General features: G+C 40.4%; 9 non-coding genes across 9 annotated transcripts; 2 read left to right on the top strand and 7 right to left on the bottom strand.

Moving 5' to 3' along the window:
* Positions 1-8,657: 8,657 nt before the first annotated feature.
* Trnas-cga (transfer RNA serine (anticodon CGA)) lies at positions 8,658-8,731 on the bottom strand. Its single transcript has one exon. It is a non-coding gene; the product is annotated as a tRNA-Ser (tRNA).
* A 228-nt stretch (positions 8,732-8,959) lies between these two features.
* Positions 8,960-9,033, bottom strand: Trnas-cga (transfer RNA serine (anticodon CGA)). Its single transcript has one exon. It is a non-coding gene; the product is annotated as a tRNA-Ser (tRNA).
* Positions 9,034-9,261: 228 nt separating this feature from the next.
* Positions 9,262-9,335, bottom strand: Trnas-cga (transfer RNA serine (anticodon CGA)). The gene has a single exon. It is a non-coding gene; the product is annotated as a tRNA-Ser (tRNA).
* Positions 9,336-9,563: 228 nt separating this feature from the next.
* Trnas-cga (transfer RNA serine (anticodon CGA)) lies at positions 9,564-9,637 on the bottom strand. The gene has a single exon. It is a non-coding gene; the product is annotated as a tRNA-Ser (tRNA).
* Positions 9,638-9,865: 228 nt separating this feature from the next.
* Trnas-cga (transfer RNA serine (anticodon CGA)) lies at positions 9,866-9,939 on the bottom strand. The gene has a single exon. It is a non-coding gene; the product is annotated as a tRNA-Ser (tRNA).
* A 228-nt stretch (positions 9,940-10,167) lies between these two features.
* Trnas-cga (transfer RNA serine (anticodon CGA)) lies at positions 10,168-10,241 on the bottom strand. The gene has a single exon. It is a non-coding gene; the product is annotated as a tRNA-Ser (tRNA).
* A 228-nt stretch (positions 10,242-10,469) lies between these two features.
* On the bottom strand, positions 10,470-10,543 carry Trnas-cga (transfer RNA serine (anticodon CGA)). Its single transcript has one exon. It is a non-coding gene; the product is annotated as a tRNA-Ser (tRNA).
* A 340-nt stretch (positions 10,544-10,883) lies between these two features.
* Trnas-cga (transfer RNA serine (anticodon CGA)) lies at positions 10,884-10,957 on the top strand. The gene has a single exon. It is a non-coding gene; the product is annotated as a tRNA-Ser (tRNA).
* A 228-nt stretch (positions 10,958-11,185) lies between these two features.
* Trnas-cga (transfer RNA serine (anticodon CGA)) lies at positions 11,186-11,259 on the top strand. The gene has a single exon. It is a non-coding gene; the product is annotated as a tRNA-Ser (tRNA).
* The last annotated feature ends 11,064 nt before the right edge of the window (positions 11,260-22,323 follow it).

The raw sequence follows: 22,323 nt of genomic DNA, 5'->3' as shown, positions 1-22,323 counted from the left end.
GAAACTACAGCCGTAATTTTTCCCGAGGGCATGCAGTTTTACTGTATGGTTAAATGATGATGGCGTCCTCTTGGGTAAAATATTCCGGAGGTGAAATAGTCCCCCATTCGGATCTCCGGGCGGGGACTACTCAAGAGGATGTCGTTATCAGGAGAAAGAAAACTGGCGTTCTACGGATCGGAGCGTGGAATGTCAGATCCCTTAATCGGGCAGGTAGGTTAGAAAATTTAAAAAGGAAATGAATAGGTTAAAGTTGGATATAGTGAGAAATAGTGAAGTTCGGTGGCAGGAGGAACAAGACTTCTGGTCAGGTGAATACAGGGTTATAAATACAAAATCTAATAGGTGTAATGCAGGAGTAGGTTTAATAATGAATAAAAAAGTAGGAGTGCGGGTAAAATACTACAAACAGCATAGTGAACGCATTATTGCGGCCAAGATAGACACGAAGCTCACGACTACTACAGTAGTACAAGTTTATATGCCAACTAGCTCTGCAGATGACGAAGAAATTGATGAAATGTATGATGAGATAAAAAAAATTATTCAGATAGTGAAAGGAGACGAAAATTTAATAGTCATGGGTGACTGGGATTCGATAGTAGTAAAAGGCAGGGAAGGAAACGTAGTAGGTGAATAAGGATTGGGGGTTAGAAATAAAAGAGTAAGCCGCCTGGTAGAATTTTGCATAGAGCATAACTTTATCAAACACTTGGTTCAAGAATCATGAAAGAAGGTTGCATACATGGAAGAAGCCTGGAGATAGTAGAAGGTATCAGATAGATTATATAATGGTAAGACAGAGATTTAGGAACCAGGTTTTAAGTTGTAAGACATTTCCAGGGGCAGATGTATACTCTGACCACAATTAATTGTTTATGAACTGTAGATTAAAACTGAAGAAGCTGCAAAAAGGTGGGAATTTAAGGAGATGCGACCTGGATAAAATGACTAAATCAGAGGTTGTACAGAGTTTCAGGGAGAGCATTAGGGAAAGATTGACACGAATGGGGGAAAGAAATACAGTAGAAGAAAAATGGGTAGCTCTGATGGATGAAGTAGTGAAGGCAGCAGAGGATCAAATAGGTAAAAAGACGAGGGGTAGTAGAAATCCTTGGGTAACAGAAGAAATATTGATGAAAGGAGAAAATATAAATGTAAATGAAGCAGGAAAAATGGAATACAAACGTCTCAAAAATGAGATCGACAGGAAGTGGAAAATGGCTAAGCAGGCATAGCTAGAGGACAAATGTAAGGATGTAGAGGCTTATCTCGCTAGGGGTAACATAGATACCGCCTACAGGAAAATTAAAGAGACCTTTGGAGAAAAGAGAACCACTTGTATGAATATCAAGAGCTGAGATGGAAACCCAGTTCTAAACAAAGAAGGGAAAGCAGAAAGGTGGAAGGGGTATATCGAGGGTCTGTACAAGGACGATGTACTTGAGGACAATATTATGGAAGTGGAAGAGGATGCAGATGAAGATGAAATGGGAGATACGATACTGCGTGAAGAGTTTGACAGGGCACTGAAAGACCTGAGGCGAAACAAGGCCCCGGAGTAGACAACATTCCATTAGAAATACTGGCGGCCCTGGGAGAGCCAGTATGCCCAGTTCAACGATGACGAAACTCGTCGCTTAGGTAGCGGCGAACATCGGTGCTCCCATTAGGGGGCATCTTTGTGGAAGATGAAATTCTTGAAATTAACGGTCAATTGTGGAGATAACCACAATTGGAACAGATTAAGGTGAGGGGTACTCGTCACAGTGTTCTCACAAGTTTCATGACGGTTCACAGCACCCCACATTGTCTCACACTGTGGCAGTCAACCATTGCAGGTAAATGGAACGTTGCTTTGACGCCGAACTGCAGCATGAAGGAGAAACGTCAATCCTCACGTGTTTTCTGCACTGTTACGGATAATTAAAGGCAGAGGCCCTGATATTCCCGGTTTAACTGTGGCAGGAGCTGCTGACGATACGGTTTGAAATGCAATCGCCGTCGGAAAATATTCCACACAGTTTGCTGTGGTATTCCAGTGTCGTGGTTTGCACGGACCTTTGACGTTTTCGGACTGCGCACAAAACTTCGGTTCACCCTCTCCACGGTTACGTCTGGCACTCTTGCCCGATCGGTACTTTTCTGTTTACAAAGATAGGATCCTAAACTGTCGATAAAAATGCACAATGCTTTGTTATCATGACGATTATTTTGCACAGCTCCATCTGAATGCAAGTTGTGCTGTTTTACCAGATAAGCATCTCCCATATTCCAACACAAAAAAAGTCTTTGTAGGTTCGACACCATGTCAAGGTACTGCGCTTGTACTGCCAACTGTTGAACTCAATGCAAACTCGGTGAGGTAACAATTCTATTCACGAGTCAATCATGTTCGTAAACCCATCGCACACGAAGCGTCTCAAGTGGAACACGTTGCCTAAGCGAGTTGGTTGCCATTCCAGTCGGAATCACTTCCAGTGTAGCGGAAGAGGGCACGGTAGAGGGCGCAACTGCAAGGTGCCTGAGACGCCAGTAAATCGCGTGCCAACCCGATGCCAATGACTTGACGCCTGCGTTGCGTCGTGTACTTGGGCACAGCTCTATATTCGTCTAATATCTGAGGAACTAACAGGTCACGAACATTAGCTCTGTACAAGAAGTGGAAAACATGCCGTTTTATGGAATTACGAGCTTCCACGCTACTGCAGGAGGGATTTGGCATAGGCAGTGTAGTGTGGAATGGTGATAAAAGATCGCACGACACCTAGATACGCAGTGTACTATTGCTTAAAATACGTCAATGGAAGCAAATGCACAAGAGAATGTAAACCATATCGGGAGTGTTCTTTTTTTTGCTGGGAGTGCTTGTTTCGTTTCGTAAAATTGCGTTATGTGCAAAAGAATCGTGAAAGCGGCGGGTAAACGACAAATAGCCAGAAATCTCCGTTGTATGCAAACACATTGGTGTTCACGTACAAATAAATTAAGAAGCACTAACCACAGTTCAATACAAAAGTAATCGAAAAAAATTTATTTTGTGTTCATTTTCATAATTTAGGTTAGGTCTACATGAAATGGACAATCAACTAGAGCAGTTCCGCTGCCGCACGTTGTGTCGCAAAGTGATTTGCTACCGGTAGCAGATTTCTGAACATAGTTATCGATGAATTAGCACAGACTGTAATGTTTTGAGCTGCAAGATAGTTGGCGGTTTCATGATTTCTTGCGTGTCACCCTTCTCGTTTGAGTACATAGATTAATTGTGCAGAACACTAACGGCTAGCATTCGCTGTGGCGGCATCCCTGTTACGCTTTGGGCCGTTTAAAACTTCACACTTCTCTGACACCCTTCAATGGTTTTTCTTCCTCTGCATAGCAAATGGTTCAATATAGTTTGACATTGTTTAGACATGTTTTAGAGAATAGTTTCGTTAAGAATCTGTCAGTTTCAGGTCTTTTGGTGGTAGAAACGGCCAGCAGATGGAGAAATCGGCCGTGGTATAGCACGCACTGTATGAGACCGACCACATAGTAAATTTCGTCAACACGAAGGTTCTTGCTGTAAGAGAAGAACTATCACACACACATATTTAGAGAAGCTATAGAAATGCACAAACTTGAGAATAGGTTCGACAAGAAAGAAGAAAGCCTCAACATGAACGGTTGCTTGATTCTCGTGCTGCAGCAAACGGCCGTTGTAGGTAGCAAGGGGACAATCGCACCGGAAATACCCGCGGAAAAGCCCTCAGATTTTGGGTCGCCAGGTGCATATAATCTGCGGCCGCGAGCTCCGCTCCAGCCCACAGTCCACAACGTAGGGCAAAGCTTTGTCAACGCCGGTCACCCGTGCTGGCGACAGGTCACGAAAATCGTCGAAAGAACGTCGGGCGAAAAACCCGAGATTGAAGCCAACAGGCAGTTTGTCAACAAGTAGCCAGGAAAGCATTAACAATTTTGAATGCAAAGAAATCTTCCACTTTACAATAACACATGACGGACGAAGACAGGGGGGCCCAAAAAGCAGATTAGTAGATGGAAAGAGGGTGTTCCTCGTGGAACACACGTCCGCTCGTATCAAACATCTGCAGTAACTCCACGAAGAAGTTTCTGAGAATGTACATGCGGAGTACAGCATTGCAGAGTTGCGAAACATGGACTGTGGCAAAACCGAAAAAGAAGAGAATGGAAGCATCTGAAATGTGGTGGTACAGAAAGCTGTTAAAAACTAGGACTGCTAAGATAGCAATAAAGGGGTTTTACGCACAATCGTCGGAGAATGGTACGTGTGCAAAACACCAACAAAGAGAGGGAACTGCAGAGGGTAAAATCTGTGATGTAAGTCAGAGATTGGAATGCATCGATCAAATAAGTGAGGACGTAGCGTCCAAGTGCTACTCTTGTACGAAGAGGTTTACACAGGAGCAGAAATAGTCATAAGACTGATGACTCTGAAAAACATTGTGTAGCTATAAGAGTGTGTTTTCTTCGACTTTTTTTTATATTGCAAAATCTTTGGAGGTCGACCCTGATGACGGGGATGTGAAATCCGATGCGCTTATTACAATCTGTGTGGCGACAGTACATCGGGATTTTATGCTGAATCATAGTTTGGCGCTACGTGCTGCCGTGTAATCAGAGACACGATAGCTCCGCACGCGGGGCAGGACCCCGGAGGCCGCTGTTTGTTGTGGCCTCGCCACGGCCAGAGGCCAGGGCCGGCGGCCGGCGGCCGGCGGCCCGGCCCCAAGTGCACACTCACGGCGGGCCGACACTTCTGCGGCTCCGCTCACTGCACACACGTCACGCAAGTCGCTGGTCGCACGTCGCCGCCGTGTCGCGGCTGGGACGCGCTGCGAGAGATGGTGACCGAGTCACCTTGTCTGTTACACCATCCCATCTTGTTCAGCCTCTTGACGAAAATCTAGGAGGGAATTAATTTCTTTGTTACTAGTTGTTTCGCCATATCTCAAAATATTCGCCGTTAAAATTTATTAAAAAAAAGTTCAAATGTGTGTGAAATCTTGTGGGACTTAACTGTTGAGGTCATCAGTCCCTAAGCTTACACATTACTTAACCTAAATTATCCTAAGAACATACACACACGCCCATGCCCGAGGGAGGACTCGAACCTCCGCCGGGACCAGCCGCACAGTCCATGACTGCAGCGCCTGAGACCACTCGGCTAATACCGCGCGGCAACATTTATTCATCTCAACGTGCGCTCGTGCCAATGACTAAGATGTTCAATACCGGTATCCGTACATTTTTTCTTCGACACATGGTAACGAAAAAAATTCGTTTAGTGAGGAATCAGGTGAACACTGGTAGCGAAAAGTTCTTTTTCCCGGAAAGTTATAAGAAGTCTGGCGTGCTAAATGACTCCTGTCATTGTCATGAAGAATAATGAGACGTCTCTGAGTGCTTCTCCCTAGTTCATCGCAGCGCGGGATTAGCCGAGCGGTCTCGGGCGCTACAGTCATGGACTGTGCGGCTGGTCCCGGCGGAGGATCGAGTCCTCCCTCGGGCATGGGTGTGTGTGTTTGTCCTTAGGATAATTTAGCTTAAGTAGTGTGTAAGCTTAGGGACTGATGACCAAAGCAGTTAGTGCCATAAGATTTCACACACATACACACACACCTAGTTCCTCGCGGCCGCTGTGGCCTAGCGGTTCTCGGCGCTTCAGTCCGGAACCGCGCTGCTGCTACGTTCGCAGGTTCGAATCCTGCCTCGGGCATGGATGTGTGTGATGTCCTTAGGTTGGTTAGGTTTAAGTAGTTCTAAGTCTAGGGGACTGATGACCTCAGATGTTAAGCCCCATAGTGCTTAGAGCCATTTGAACCTAGTTCATCGATCACTTGTGGCAAACAAAAGGTCGTGAACCTGTGAAGTAAATGTCGCGAAACATCCACTGTAACCAAAGAAAGAGGCCATCATTGTATTAGAAGAATTTCGGTTACGACTAACTTATGACGGTCCCGTTCACCTTGAGGGCTCCTTCCCTTCAGACTCTTACAAATGTATCAGCCACTCCAGTTCCGTTACTGTATTGCACACGGATTTTGCATTTTGTTGCTCAGTTTCTTCATGTTTCGTTACAGCAGTTACAAGAGCTTGTGTTTTCTGCTTCGGGCAGGGTTTAATTTTGGTCGGAAAGTCATTGCCACACGTCCCAAGTAATTTTATTTGAGCGTCCTGGAAGATGTCGGCGCCAGAGATTTACAATTGTATAGGTGTATCAAATCGCAACGTAACTATAATGTGCCATCCGCAGTTTGATCGTTACATATCGGTCACCTTCGTGTCGACTGTCTTTCGCTGCCTAGAGTCTGGAACCGCGCGACAGCTACGGTCGCAGGTTCGAATCCATCCTCGGGCATGGATGTGTGTGATGTCCTTAGGTTAAACCTAACTAACCAGTTCTACGTTCTAGGGGACTGATGACCTTAGAAGTTAAGTCCCATAGTGCTCAGAGCCATTTGAACTAATTTCTTTCGCTGCGATTGCCTGTAACCTCAGAGATCTACAGTACAACCAAGATAATTTGAACTTCGTTCCGCAGTTGTGCTCGATATATTGTACGTCGCTCTTTGCTTACGAACGCAGCAGCCTCAGTCATCTAGTAGCAAGGTGACGTCTCGTGTTACTTGTGCCAACGTGAAATAACGTAAGGAGTGACAGAACATGCGCCTTTGTATTGTGTGCTTTAACCAAATCTTGTTCCTTTCGTGTCGTAATTTATGCCACAGCTGCTGATCAACTGCACACACGGCCCACGCATGGCTTAAGGTTGGCAGCCGTTCGAGAAGAAACGTAAACATCCTTCGCCCCAGGCGTCCGAAATACTTACCGCCCCCTTCCCTACCCAATCGCTAGAATGTCAAGTAAAGAGTTTTTATTCATTACAGAATTATCATATACTCCTAGAAGTGAATGGCAGTGATCCCACAAAACGTCTGGTTTAGCCAATTGTAGCATGATGTGCCTTATCGTAGTTGCACAGTACTGTAACAGTCGCTGTCCTCTCTCTAGAAAGTATAACACCATACACTCGATTATGGAGCGCAGGCTTCACTCGTTTGTGAGTCGTTCTCCGTTCCAGAACGATGAGTACGCTACTGTAGTGAGGATCAAACGGAGGAAAGGCGGATTTTGTGCGCCGTGCGACTTCCTTTACGAGCCTCCTCGTGTTCCCCACGAGGCTAGCCCAGCTGCAGCAGAATCAAATTCCCCGTCGCAGTCTCCAACAACAGATAACACAGCGCCCCGTTGATCATTGTTTGGTTACACTGATCGTCACGTGCTGTATGGTGTGCACTACGCTACGCCTTAACGATCGCTTTCACAACAGGTTTGTCGCCTGCATCACGAGAAACTACCCAAGAATATGTTTCGCCATTTTTTTTTAACTTGTTGGCTTTTGGAATGCGCGCATGCAGCAATCTCAGTACGGGAAATGTTATACTACAGTTTGTTTGGGCAATTAAGAGTATACGTTAGTTTAAGTCGTACCATAGTACTAAGTTATATAGGCTTAACAACCGACAGATCCCGACATAAAACGAATTTTTCATCCACATCAAACATCCAATAAACAAGACGATGAAGGAACACAGGATACACGGAGGTACGACGCCATGTAAATCCGTACCTGCTGGTGAACACGAAAAGAAATGATAAATCGCCGTTGGTACACATTTGAGATATTCCCAATTTCGGCATTTCAAGGGAAGCTTGGTCAGTTAGTTAAGCTCATTACGTTTATTTAACAACAAGGAAACGCCACTACCAGGTCCGAACATTCAAACTTGAAACGAGGCTAATCCTTAGACTTCCGCAGGCTAAAGCCACGAACGACGTTCATTCACATTTTTCAGGGCTGGAGAGGCCTGTCGGGAGTCAACGATTGATGTCTTTGATAGTAAACGTCACATGCCGTCCAGCTGAACCGATTTCTAAGCGATTAGGACTTAGAGGAAAAGGATGTATACCTCTAGCTCGGGAAGACGGCAGAGCCGTTAGATTTACACCACCTGGAGGGTTCTCAAGAACACACATCTTCGGTATTGTCGATTTGTATTCGGGGGAAGAAGGCTATATAGGTAGCTATCAATAATGTAAGTTACTTCACGGGCTCTCTCAAATCACAAAGATACTTATTACATTCAGTCTGGAATTTGCTACAAGTATTTGACACCTAAATGTGCACTAAATGAGTAACAAGTACTTCTCACGTCGGAACTACTCACAAGAAATTCTGTACCCTACGACCTGTGATACGTGAACTTGATAATTTAGAGCATGACCCAAAACGGCTCAAAAATACGGCACTGTGATATGATTTTTTTCTATGCGAGAACAAGTACCTATAAATCTATTGCTGATATTACTGATAAACGCACACAGCTTTCTTTTCTGCTATGAATAAGGTTGTAGTAATTGCCCTTTCTTTACCTACTGCTACGTGCTCAATTCAACGTCAGTAGTGTAGGAAGAGTAAAACTTTGGTTATATTCTACACCGAGTTAAAAAGGGTTATATGAGCTGTACATGTACAGAATAAAAGTTACTGAACAATCTCATGTTATCAGAATGAGATTTTCACTCTGCAGCGGAGTGTGCGCTGATATGAAACTTCCTGGCAGATTAAAACTGTGTGCGCCGACCGAGACTCGAACTCGGGACCTTTGCCTTTCGCGGGCAAGTGCTCTACCAACTGAGCTACCGAAGCACGACTCACGCCCGGCCCTCACAGCTTTACTTCTGCCAGTACCTCGTCTCCTACCTTCCAAACTTTACAGAAGCTCTCCTGCGAACCATGCAGAACTAGCACTCCTGAAAGAAAGGATATTGCGGAGACATGGCTTAGCCACAGCCTGGGGGATGTTTCCAGAATGAGATTTTCACTCTGCAGCGGAGTGTGCGCTGATATGAAACTTCCTGGCAGATTAAAACTGTGTGCGCCGACCGAGACTCGAACTCGGGACCTTTGCCTTTCGCGGGCAAGTGCTCTACCAACTGAGCTACCGAAGCACGACTCACGCCCGGCCCTCACAGCTTTACTTCTGCCAGTACCTCGTCTCCTACCTTCCAAACTTTACAGAAGCTCTCCTGCGAACCATGCAGAACTAGCACTCCTGAAAGAAAGGATATTGCGGAGACATGGCTTAGCCACAGCCTGGGGGATGTTTCCAGAATGAGATTTTCACTCTGCAGCGGAGTGTGCGCTGATATGAAACTTCCTGGCAGATTAAAACTGTGTGCGCCGACCGAGACTCGAACTCGGGACCTTTGCCTTTCGCGGGCAAGTGCTCTACCAACTGAGCTACCGAAGCACGACTCACGCCCGGCCCTCACAGCTTTACTTCTGCCAGTACCTCGTCTCCTACCTTCCAAACTTTACAGAAGCTCTCCTGCGAACCATGCAGAACTAGCACTCCTGAAAGAAAGGATATTGCGGAGACATGGCTTAGCCACAGCCTGGGGGATGTTTCCAGAATGAGATTTTCACTCTGCAGCGGAGTGTGCGCTGATATGAAACTTCCTGGCAGATTAAAACTGTGTGCGCCGACCGAGACTCGAACTCGGGACCTTTGCCTTTCGCGGGCAAGTGCTCTACCAACTGAGCTACCGAAGCACGACTCACGCCCGGCCCTCACAGCTTTACTTCTGCCAGTACCTCGTCTCCTACCTTCCAAACTTTACAGAAGCTCTCCTGCGAACCATGCAGAACTAGCACTCCTGAAAGAAAGGATATTGCGGAGACATGGCTTAGCCACAGCCTGGGGGATGTTTCCAGAATGAGATTTTCACTCTGCAGCGGAGTGTGCGCTGATATGAAACTTCCTGGCAGATTAAAACTGTGTGCGCCGACCGAGACTCGAACTCGGGACCTTTGCCTTTCGCGGGCAAGTGCTCTACCAACTGAGCTACCGAAGCACGACTCACGCCCGGCCCTCACAGCTTTACTTCTGCCAGTACCTCGTCTCCTACCTTCCAAACTTTACAGAAGCTCTCCTGCGAACCATGCAGAACTAGCACTCCTGAAAGAAAGGATATTGCGGAGACATGGCTTAGCCACAGCCTGGGGGATGTTTCCAGAATGAGATTTTCACTCTGCAGCGGAGTGTGCGCTGATATGAAACTTCCTGGCAGATTAAAACTGTGTGCGCCGACCGAGACTCGAACTCGGGACCTTTGCCTTTCGCGGGCAAGTGCTCTACCAACTGAGCTACCGAAGCACGACTCACGCCCGGCCCTCACAGCTTTACTTCTGCCAGTACCTCGTCTCCTACCTTCCAAACTTTACAGAAGCTCTCCTGCGAACCATGCAGAACTAGCACTCCTGAAAGAAAGGATATTGCGGAGACATGGCTTAGCCACAGCCTGGGGGATGTTTCCAGAATGAGATTTTCACTCTGCAGCGGAGTGTGCGCTGATATGAAACTTCCTGGCAGATTAAAACTGTGTGCGCCGACCGAGACTCGAACTCGGGACCTTTGCCTTTCGCGGGCAAGTGCTCTACCAACTGAGCTACCGAAGCACGACTCACGCCCGGCCCTCACAGCTTTACTTCTGCCAGTACCTCGTCTCCTACCTTCCAAACTTTACAGAAGCTCTCCTGCGAACCATGCAGAACTAGCACTCCTGAAAGAAAGGATATTGCGGAGACATGGCTTAGCCACAGCCTGGGGGATGTTTCCAGAATGAGATTTTCACTTCTGGAAACATCCCCCAGGCTGTGGCTAAGCCATGTCTCCGCAATATCCTTTCTTTCAGGAGTGCTAGTTCTGCATGGTTCGCAGGAGAGCTTCTGTAAAGTTTGGAAGGTAGGAGACGAGGTACTGGCAGAAGTAAAGCTGTGAGGGCCGGGCGTGAGTCGTGCTTCGGTAGCTCAGTTGGTAGAGCACTTGCCCGCGAAAGGCAAAGGTCCCGAGTTCGAGTCTCGGTCGGCGCACACAGTTTTAATCTGCCAGGAAGTTTCATATCAGCGCACACTCCGCTGCAGAGTGAAAATCTCATTCTGGAAACATCCCCCAGGCTGTGGCTAAGCCATGTCTCCGCAATATCCTTTCTTTCAGGAGTGCTAGTTCTGCATGGTTCGCAGGAGAGCTTCTGTAAAGTTTGGAAGGTAGGAGACGAGGTACTGGCAGAAGTAAAGCTGTGAGGGCTGGGCGTGAGTCGTGCTTCGGTAGCTCAGTTGGTAGAGCACTTGCCCGCGAAAGGCAAAGGTCCCGAGTTCGAGTCTCGGTCGGCGCACACAGTTTTAATCTGCCAGGAAGTTTCAATCTCATGTTATTATTTTACTTATTGACCAATTCCGGTAACAGCGTCGTCGATTGCTATTCGCCATCAAACGGGATCAGTTTTAGTATTATATTTTGCGTAGTTTCATGTCGCATGTGGTTCTTCCCAGTTACTAAATGAATAGAAGACAAATGACATCTAATGCATTTACTGATGATATTACCAGCACAATAGAAGAAAACGCGAATGTATTTATCGCGTGCCAGAGAGAAATTTTCCAGAGACAGGGACTGCAACGCTTCGACTTCAAGTGAAATTCAAGCTCTAATAGGTTTACTGTACTTGGCTGCAATGATGATGGTTAACCATCTAAATGCAGACAATCTATGAAAGATTGATAGCACAGGGACAGAAATTTTCAGGCTCATTATGTCACTGTCTACATTTGGCTTCCTTCTCAGATATCTGCCAAAAAGTTAACAACTGAGGAAAAGCTGAAATATAACAAGTTATCTCCAGTGAGAAACATTTTTGAAATGTTTGTTCAGAATTGCAAAATTGTGTACACTCTTTTTGAGTACCTCACAATCGATGAGAAGTTCTAGGCATTTTGAGGCAATTATCGGCTTAGACCCAGCAAGCCCAACAAATATGGAATAAAAATATTTGCTCATTGTAACGCCAGCATGCTTTATGCTATTGATATGGAAGTGTATGTTGGAACACAAGCAGAGGGAACGTATATGTAAGTAATACTCCACCTGCTATAGTTCAGAGACTGTGCACCTACATCAAAGGAACTAGAGGAATATCATAGTGGATAACTGGGTTAACCAGAATTCGGCTGGTTGAAACACTGAAAAACGATTTTCGGCTAGCTTTATTAGGAACCATACGAAAAACCGAAAAGAAAATGCTGCTTCAATTTACGAAGCCAAGTAAGTGTCAAGGGGTTTCAAATACGTTTGTCTTCAGAAAATATTGCACTCTTCTACCACATATTCCTAAGAAAGGCATAATGTTGTACTGGTATCCAGTCTTCGCCAATGTTGACGAAGAGACAGGCAAAACAGATGTGATTGTAATGTATAGAAATATGAAAGGAGGCACAGACATGTATGACAAGCTGTATGCTATCTACAACTAAGACACATTCGCTGATGGCCTATTCGTTACTCAGTGCCAGAGGTAACAAGTCTTTAGTGAATCATGCTGCTAACGACCCAGGCAGCTGCACACCACGAAGAGATTCTCTGCACCAGTTGTCTTATGAGTTTGGTACAGAACACGTGCGAGTCAGAGCTGCCATTAGTAGTATACCGTCTAATATTCCTTCAAGGATTTGTGAAATTTTCCAAACTGAAGCGAAAGCAAGGCCCACAGAACATTGCAACATCTAGATGGGACGCTATGCATACTGTGACAGGAAAAGGAACAAAGCTACAAGGTACAGCTGCTGTAAATGTAGTAAATACCTGTGTTTGGAACATGCAAGTGTAATTTGTACAGAATGTTTAAAATGGAAGACTGTGACTGAATTGTTGCAACCAAAATGTGCCTTTCATCCTGTTTATGAGGTTATTATACATCTTTTTCATTACCACAAACAAATATTGTAACATACTGGGAAACTTACAAATTCAGTAGAACTGGGAAACTTACACGATCAGTATACTGGTCAGAATTTACAGCTTTATAAAATGTATGTACTTAGCACATTAAAATTAAACACAGTAAACAGTATATTCTCAACTGCTTGTTGATTTTTACTCATAAATCTATATTCAATCGCCAAGCGGACCTACAGACCACATCTAACGTTACTAAACTTGAACTTGACATGATTACTACAGGGTTAATCTAAATTACTCAAGAATGGAGATATTGAAAGGAAATGAAAAATCGACTGTCATTATTTACATTAACTTTTTATTAATAAAAATAAAATATCTAAGAAAATAATTTTTATTAATGGAGTCAGTCGTAGATCTCATCGACAACTAGCTTACATATAATAATATGCAAGTGTTCATGATTACTGATGAAAGGAATAATCCATACTTTATCCAAATCAAGTTGCTGATCTTTTTGGATATGAACATTCTAGGAATGTAGCTAAAGACCATGTTAAACGAAAATGACATAAAAAACATGAAAATTTCTTTAGCAGTAAAACGATTCTACCTAAATATATTCAAAAACTGACAAAATCTGTCAATCAGCCTGGTCTATATTCTTTAGTTATGGGATTCAAAATAACCTCTGCAGAAAATTTTCAAGACTGTGTTTATGAAATAATGTTACCATTAATTTTTTAACATGGATGATATAAACTTTAAATGGTGTATTGAGGTGAAATAGCTCACTTGGAATATATAAACAAAATAAAAAATGAACATATAGAAAATTTAAATACAGTAACTGATAATACTTTAGAAACAATGCAACAAAGTAGCAAATGAATAGATACTGTAATGCCTCATGTTTTTCCTCAGTCATGCGATCAGAATTGAAGACCAGCTTTTGTACTTTTAAGATTATTTGATGAAAACTGTGAACATAATTATTGTCTCATTAAAATAGTGAAAAAATTTACAAAGTCAATTCGATAGAACAAAAGATAGACACCCAAATCGTGAAGAAATGTTAAAACTTAATTAGAATCCTAATTCATTAAATTTATGTCAGAGAACTTTTTGTTGGCATAATTATTTCAATATTTTGGGTAACTATAAACAAGAGCAATTGATTCATGATATATTGTCTCTGCAAACAATTTATTAATACATTCTTTAGGAAAAATTCGATTACACCTACTTTTTGCTAACTGATAATATCGGCTAGTTTTGAAAATCAGCCTTACAAAAACACAATTTGTTTACTTTTGTATTTGCCCAGTCATGTTTCGACACCTATGTGTCATCTTCTGTGAATCAAATTTTTGTTTCTTAAAATTACAATGCAAAATGAATTTCATTATTATACACTGGTTTTGTGCTCCTTTTTGTCGTTTCTTGACAGCATGTCATCTCCAAATTTTTTGTCCTGTTGAATGTTTGGTGGGTGTCTCGATCAGTGGCTATTCAGTGTTTCTACACAGTTTTTCACATAATTTTTGCTCATAGTTCACTTCACATGCACTCACACAAAATGTGGCACAAATGTGACGTGGGCAGACACTTCTGACTCCAGTCTCAGTGAGAGTAGTGGTTAGCACACTGCACTCGCATTCAGGAGGACGACGGTTCAATCCCGTCTCCAGCCATCCTGATATAGGTTTTCCGTGGTTTCCATAAATCGCTTCAGGCAAATGCCAGGATGGTTCCTTTGAAAGGGCACGGCCGATTTCCTTCCCCATCCTTCCCTCACCCGGGCTTGCGCTCCGTCTCTAATGACCTCGTTGCCGACGGGACGTTAAACACTAATCTCCTCCTCCTCCTCCCTCAGTGAGAGTAAGGTTTTATTGTTTTCTGTATGAACGATACAGATAATTTTTAACAGCTTGAAAAATTTTTCCCATTAATTTTAACTTCAAATTTCAGTGTCGTGCTTCGGTAGCTCAGATGGTAGAGCACTTGATGTTAGAGATAGTTTCACAGTCGACAGTACTTGACGAGTAGTGATGCTCTCTATGCACACCATAGAAATGAGAGCTTCGTGGACCAGTACCCAGGCATTGACTCAACTCAGAAAATGTTGCCTGCAGTTAGCAATGAAATGTCAGGAGCAAGAATTTCTACTGTTTGACCACAGCATCTAAGCCCAGAAGTTTTAATTAATGAGGACACTTGCTGTGAAACCCTACACGTTATCATTTAACGTATAGTTTATCCTCCTTCTTTCTTATAACTTTCTCAACTAGATATACATCTGGATATTTTGTCTTCTGTAGTGCGTGCTCATAAAAATTTCCTTTCATTTTTTTACCATCCAATGCCTTTAATTAATATGTGACCAGAATGGAATGAATAACATCTTAATTTCAAAAATTTCTGTTCACCATTTAGCTGTATAACATTTTTCAAAAATTCTCTTATCTTTACTGGTTCGAACTTATTGACAACTTTATGTTTAGGTTTAGCATTAGATGCAATGATAGCTGGCTTATAACTTTTGTAATTAATTTCTGTTGGCTTCATTTTTATTGTTGAACACTTTGTGTTATTGTTTTCAAGTAGTTCAGCATCATCAGAAGCAGACTTTGGACTTTGTACAATCCATTTACAATTATCTTGAACGTCGAATTTTTTTCACATCTTTGCTTTAAGCAGTATTTAAATCATTGTAGAACAGATGCTTTTAATTCAGTAAGAGTTGAATAGTGTTCACTCATCTATTTTTTCATAATTTCTTCAGAATCTTTATTACAGAATTCTTTACCATTACCCATTTGTAAATGTCTTGGAGTTCTCTCTGTAAATATTTTTTCAAAAGCATCAACTACGTTTTTATTAGTTTTATCTTTAACTGGAATAACCAAGCAGGTTTCGAAAACACATTGATTGCATTTAATAAATACTTACATCCTTCACTTATTTTCGAAATTCCTTTCAATTTATCGGGATCCTTTTGTATTAGACCCACTTGCCATAAATCTATATCTACAGAGTTTACATTTCTTATTCTAAAACGTTTTCATTGGTTTATGTAATTCATTAATAATTCCTTCAAGAATACTCAGACAGCGACTGCTGAAGCAGTCTTTGGACTGTGTTCTATCTTCCAAAATGTTTTAAAGAATTTACCCTTTTCAGATTTACATGTTGCAAAAATTCCTTTCACTCTTTGTCTTCTATTTTTTGTTTTTGTGCGTTTTGGTTGTTTACTTCATTTCCTCTGTTAAATGTAAATTCAAGTACTAGTGTATCACACACTTTTCTGTCCAGTACACTTCTATGTAAAGTATAATTCAGAGTTTTATTGATGCTAACTATCTTTTTATGATAATCTTCCATATTGCTATCATAAGTTGCATTTTTTTATTGAATTTTTTTAGAATATTTTCGTATTCAGCTTTTGTGTCAAGATTTTTTTTAGTTCCTTCTTGTTGACATTTTTACTGTGCTACTTTAGAATACTTGAATACTCAGGTTTTGTAACAAGATTAGCTAACTCATTTTCTAAATACTGTTTGTTACTGCATCATAAACACTATACGATCTTTTACATCTATGGGTCTTCTCCCTTTAAAATCAAGATAACCTTTAGATGTTTTAAAAATATCTTATTTCATTTTGAAAGTGCTTAATTACATTCTCTATTTATCCACATCCTAATGATTTTAATCCTGCACACATATTATAAACATTATTCAGATTTTTGCAGAAATTTTTAATTACGTTTTTATGTTTTGAATTTATTTCTTTTCTAATAATTGTTTGAAAATTTTGGGATTTTGATTACAATTCTTTTTTTTTCTTTTTCTAAGTTAATTTGCTGTTTGATGTTGAAGCTGTCTTCAGCCAGTGCCTTAGTTCCAAAAATGTTCATTCTTTGGATTCAAAATATCATTAAACTTATAATTGTCTGAAACCAGTTTTAAAACAAATAGACAGAAATAGCCAACAATTACCTGTACTTCATTAAATTGCTGTTGCTTTGTCTATTAGAGTACAACGTACTTGAACAAAGCTATTTAACAGCTACTTCTGGAATATTTCCTTCAACTTTATCAAACACAAAGTTTTTATCTTTATTCATGTACTAACAGATCCAATGTCAGCTGGCATGGTCAGATGTATCTAACTCAACTATTTCAGATTCATATTCTCTAGGATAATTAGTGACAGCTGTAGCAGTCTTAGGACTGCTTCCAGGTAATTCATCAATCATAAAAACACCAGGGAAGTATTTAATCTTTAATTGCTTATTGTGTGTTCTGTATCAGAATTAGTTATTGCTTTGTAATGCACGTGCAATATCACTTGCATTTTTTTAAATTCCACCATCTGCCATCTTCTCCATTACTAAATTATGTCTTTTTTGTTCTTATAATTCTTAACCCTTTTTGTTTTTTAATTCTGATTGTGTTTGCTAATGTACCGATAACCATGCTCAAAGCAGCTAAATATGGTAATGCCACCGAAAGTAATGGAAGAAATCCTCCTTCACGTTTTGTTAGTCTTGAACCATCTCTCTTTTTGATTAAGTATTCGATAATCTTTCTCACAACATGAGTACATAATGCTATAAGTAAATTTTCAACTGTCTTCTTACCTCTCTTCCTTCTCCATGCATCAATTAAAAATTATCAGTAGTATTTAAGTGTTGATTATTGAGTGTAATATTAATTGATTTTGGTTTAGTTTTGCAGCTAGGTAACAAGTTATTCATTTATGTTGATAATTATTTTTATAAGGATTAATATTTCTAGCCATTTTCATCAACATCAGAACCCATACCTTACTTCCTCTTTCGATGCATTATTCCTCTGACTGCCATAGCTGCTAATTTTTCTCCAATTGAACCATCAGGACAATGTATCCTCCTTTTGCATCTAGTTGAAGTTCTTTACCTGGTTTTTGTTTTTTTCTAGTTGTTATTGTCTTTACATGCAAAATCAGGTTTTTTGGAAATTTTGGATTTACCCCTTCATCACCTCTACCTAATTTTTCCTCTAATTTTGTTCCTGGACCAGAATAGTCATAAACAGAGACATGAATTTGGAATGGTAATTCTTTTCCATATTTCCCATTTTTGCAAAATATGTGTGACAAGTTATTCAGAAATCTGATCAAACATGGAATTCCTTTTGGATTGTTGATAATAAAATTACTAAATTTATTTGTAAACATTTGTGTTATCCCCAGTTTTTCGTTATGATAATTTTTGTTTTCAGCTCTTCTTCATGAATAGCTGCTGATCCATCATTAAAATAATCTCTAACATCGTTCATCCAAACATATTCAATTAGTTCTTCTGCATATTTTTTACTAAGCCTTCACCTCTTTCTTGGTAGATTGGAAGATGTATACCAACTACACTGATGCTAACATCCAGTGGATTCAAGCAGTAGCTGAGAACTAGCCAAGGTTTGTAGGATTGATGAAAGCAGCAGCCAAAAGAACTATCCCAAGAGGTTTCCGCAAGGAATACATACCACACTGGAATGAGGAGACCATCAGATTAAGAGAAGAGTTTGATGAAAACAGCAGAAAAGAGAAAGCATGTAAGCTATCAGAATCTCTGAACAACGCTAGGAGAGACAGGTGGATAAATACTGTGGGAAATTTAAACTTCAGTCATTCTAGCAGGAAGGCCTGGTCACTGTTATGGGAACTAGATTCTGCTTCCATACCATCGAAGAAGACCACTCCTGTCAACGTTAATGCAGTAGCTATCCATCTTGTTGATACCTCTAGAACGCCAAACGATAAGAAGCTCAGAAGACTAGTATAATCCGAACTCAGGCAAGCCTAGTAGACAACTGAACCTCGCAAGATATATTCACGACCTTTCTACATACAAGAAGTTGAACAAGGTCTACACTCCCTTCAGAATGGAAAAGCAGCAAAATTAGATGGGCTTTTTGCAGAACTACTAAAGAACTGCAGCCCGGCTACAAAACAATGTTTGGCATTGTTTTCTAGTAGCATATTGGAATCAGGGAAGTTACCCGCAAAATTCAAGAAGACCAAAATCATTGCTATGTTGAAGCCAGGAGAAGATCCAAACTTATTGAAACTGATCAAGGTGCTCCCCTATATGAAGACATCAACTTTAATCGAAAATATGCTAAGATACAGACTAATTCAAGTTTACTCAGCAAAATGAAGCCGATTCTGCAAATTGAGTAATGGTATGCCACAATGTTCGGTCCTCACGCCAGCACTTTTCAATTTATACACTCATGATTTGTCTAACACACTCTCCTGAAAATTCGTATATGCGGATGATATCAACCTCACTGTTCAACGCACAAATTTTGCAGATGCAGAGAATGTCCTCAACCAAGACCTTGTACACATGGATAAATACTTTAAAAATGCCGTTTGAAATTGAACCCTCACAAAAGTGAGGTATCTACTTTTCACCTAGACAATAGGCTCTCAAATTATCAATCAAGAGTCAATTTTAGAAGGGAAGCATAATGGTTCAGTGGCACACCTACATATCTGGGTATGACTTTCGAAAGTACCCTAACATATAAAGCCCAATGAACAAAATCTGCTGCAAAACTGAAGAGCCATAGTAACCTTCTTCAGCATCTAGCTAGTACATCATGGGGAGCTGACGCCAGCACATTGAGAACATCTGCTCTAGCACTTGTCTATTCCTCAGCAGAGTACTGCTCTGCAGTATGGCTTAATACCTTGTGCACAGTCAACTTCATCACACTATGCGTATCATATCTGGAACATTACTTGCTACTCCAGACCAATGAGTGCCAGTGTTGTGTAACACACCACCTCCTCACATCAGAAGACAAAAACATCTGGGTCATCTGTGGTCAGGAATACTGAATAACTCGTCACTCCCAATTCACGATATCCCATAAACCGGCATGTAAAACGGCGGTGGAATTGTTAAGCAACCATTTAGACCCCAAACACAGCTGGCGGAAAGAATGGACATCTTCTACTCCACAGGGCATCTTGAAAGCGGAAGATCCAACAGTAAGGCTCAATGATTTCGGCTTGCCAAGATACACTTGGAGCAGGCTTAACCGTTTCAGATGTGGTGTGGGAAGAAGTGCTTCGATTCTTCATAAATGGGGTGGGTGGACACCCTATACTTTGACTGTGCTGACGTTCCACAAACAATGAGGCATATAGCAGTGGACTGACCCCTCCATGCCTTCCCTGGAAATCTAGTTGATTCTAACCTGGTTACTTCCGAAGTGGTGGACTGGATCAATGGCTTAGATACAAAGATCTAAACTGTAATTTAATGTGTCTGTGGTACTGTATTTTATGAGTTATTGTGATTGTGATGTATCATTCGCTAAATAAAAATAAAACCTCTTGCTTTATCCTCACTTTACAGTGAATCATGTAGATTGCTTTGCCTCAATGCTGAAAATACATCATTAAAGGTTTCCTTATATGTTCCCACTTATTACCTTTGCTGGACTTTCTTTTATTTAAATTCTTCTCAGAATATAACGCCCCTGAAGGGTACACAATATCTCCAATCAACACCATCAAATTTTTACCTATATCATGTCCATTAATATGTTTTTAGTTAACAGATTTATTAATCCATCCGTTACTTTATCTCCATCAAGTCTTACTAGTGATTTACCAATACATTGGAAGGTACCGCGAGGTTTTAATCCAAAACTGTGTCTTCACTGTAGTTGATAGACTTTAATATTCTTTCATTTATATTTATTGTTCTGACAACACCCTTCTTTATTTTTTTAACAGTGCTCTGAGCCTGAGCTATCTTTTTCTATCTTTAACTTCTTCATCATATTCCATCAATAGATCTCTCATCTCTGGTTCACTTAGTGTATAGTCACATTGAGGAATGTCATATTGTTTAATTTGTGGTATATCTCCAAATTCTTCTTGATGATGATGAACATATGGTACAATTTGGTTTTTAGTTTCTCTATTTTCTTCAGCAGCTATCAGCAGAAGCGACAGTATAGCAGTCGAAGACTGCATCTTATAGCCTATTCCTTCTGTTCCTTCTTTAACTTTTCAATTTGATATTCTTTTTTATCTTATTTTTTTATATTTTTCATAATCTGTTCTTGAATTTTCCCTAAACTTGAATCCTTCTTCCAGTACTTCAATTTCTTTCTACTCTGCTTAGCTTTTGAACAAGCTTGTGGCACTGATTAAGAGGTATGACTTCATCATTGTTGTCAGTAACTGTAGTAATCTTGCAGTTATTTTTATATTCCACAGATTTGCACATTTTTTAAATTATTGGTATTTTGGTTTATCTAAACATCTTGAATAAACATGCAACAGATCCATGTTATTCAAATTTAACCATCTTAGAGCTAGAATATAATTGCCAATTATTAATGCTACTTTTCCACAACAACTTAGACCTATATAGCACATCGACTAGTATTAGATTAAAGCTTACTTTGCTTATTTTTTGATTCCTTCTCTGGAATTCTTGTTTTCATTCCCAGTCTGTTTTCATTTAATTAAATAAGATTTTATTAATATTAAGTGACTCACCTATTTCAATTGAGTGGTATGTCATCTGTTCCCAAAAACAGATTGACTGTACCTATACAAGAAAGTTTTAATAATGTTACTCTAATTGGTTTTTATACAACGTTTTTAAATCCAAATGCCACACAGTAAATAATAAATTATATTGTGCTGGAGAAATAATATAAATTCCTGTTGGCTGATATAGTTTGGAAAGCTTGGAAAAATTCATTCTTTCAGAAAAGGCAAATATTCACATTAAAGGAGATGAAATTTTAAATAGATTTTTTATTGAGAGTGATGATAAATTACCTATAAATATAAAGGATAGTATTGGAATTGTGCTTGAATTAGGTAACCAAATTGTTGAAGCTGATAAAAAATTGTTATAAATGCTGTTCCCAAATTTATTCCATTTATAATAATCAATATAAATTTTAATATACTTTATGGAATGTTTGTGAAGTATACTGCTTATTTTCGTCCAGAAACTAATATCATTGTTTTATGAGAAATGATGATTTGATTGATTTCAGTGGTGCTACTGTAACAGTAACTGTTATTTTAGAAATTTTTATGTTTATTAAATAACAAATAAAATAGAGAGCAATCAGTTCTACTCATTCCTTGTGAATGAGAAATCAAAAAATAATCTAAATATTCCTACCAAAGACACAGAAATTAAAATAGATGTAATAGATGTACGGTTTCATCCTAATCATGCCAAGTTGTACATGAGCTTCAGTATTATTAAAGCTGATGGTACAGATTATCCAACTTATGATGGAAAACGTAATAAAAGTTTACTGATAATTATGTGGCAAGGCTATATGATTTTATAACCGTAAAGAAAGCAAATAATGTTATCTCTCTTAATGATAAAACAATATGGAATGACGTATAGCTAATAATGGTAAAGAAAAGAGTTAGAAAAGTGAGGTGCTTTATCCATTCTGAA

The sequence above is a fragment of the Schistocerca nitens genome, chromosome 5 (assembly GCF_023898315.1).
Source record: "Schistocerca nitens isolate TAMUIC-IGC-003100 chromosome 5, iqSchNite1.1, whole genome shotgun sequence".
Lineage (NCBI taxonomy): Eukaryota > Metazoa > Arthropoda > Insecta > Orthoptera > Acrididae > Schistocerca > Schistocerca nitens.
This window is presented reverse-complemented; position numbering and strand designations above follow the sequence as displayed.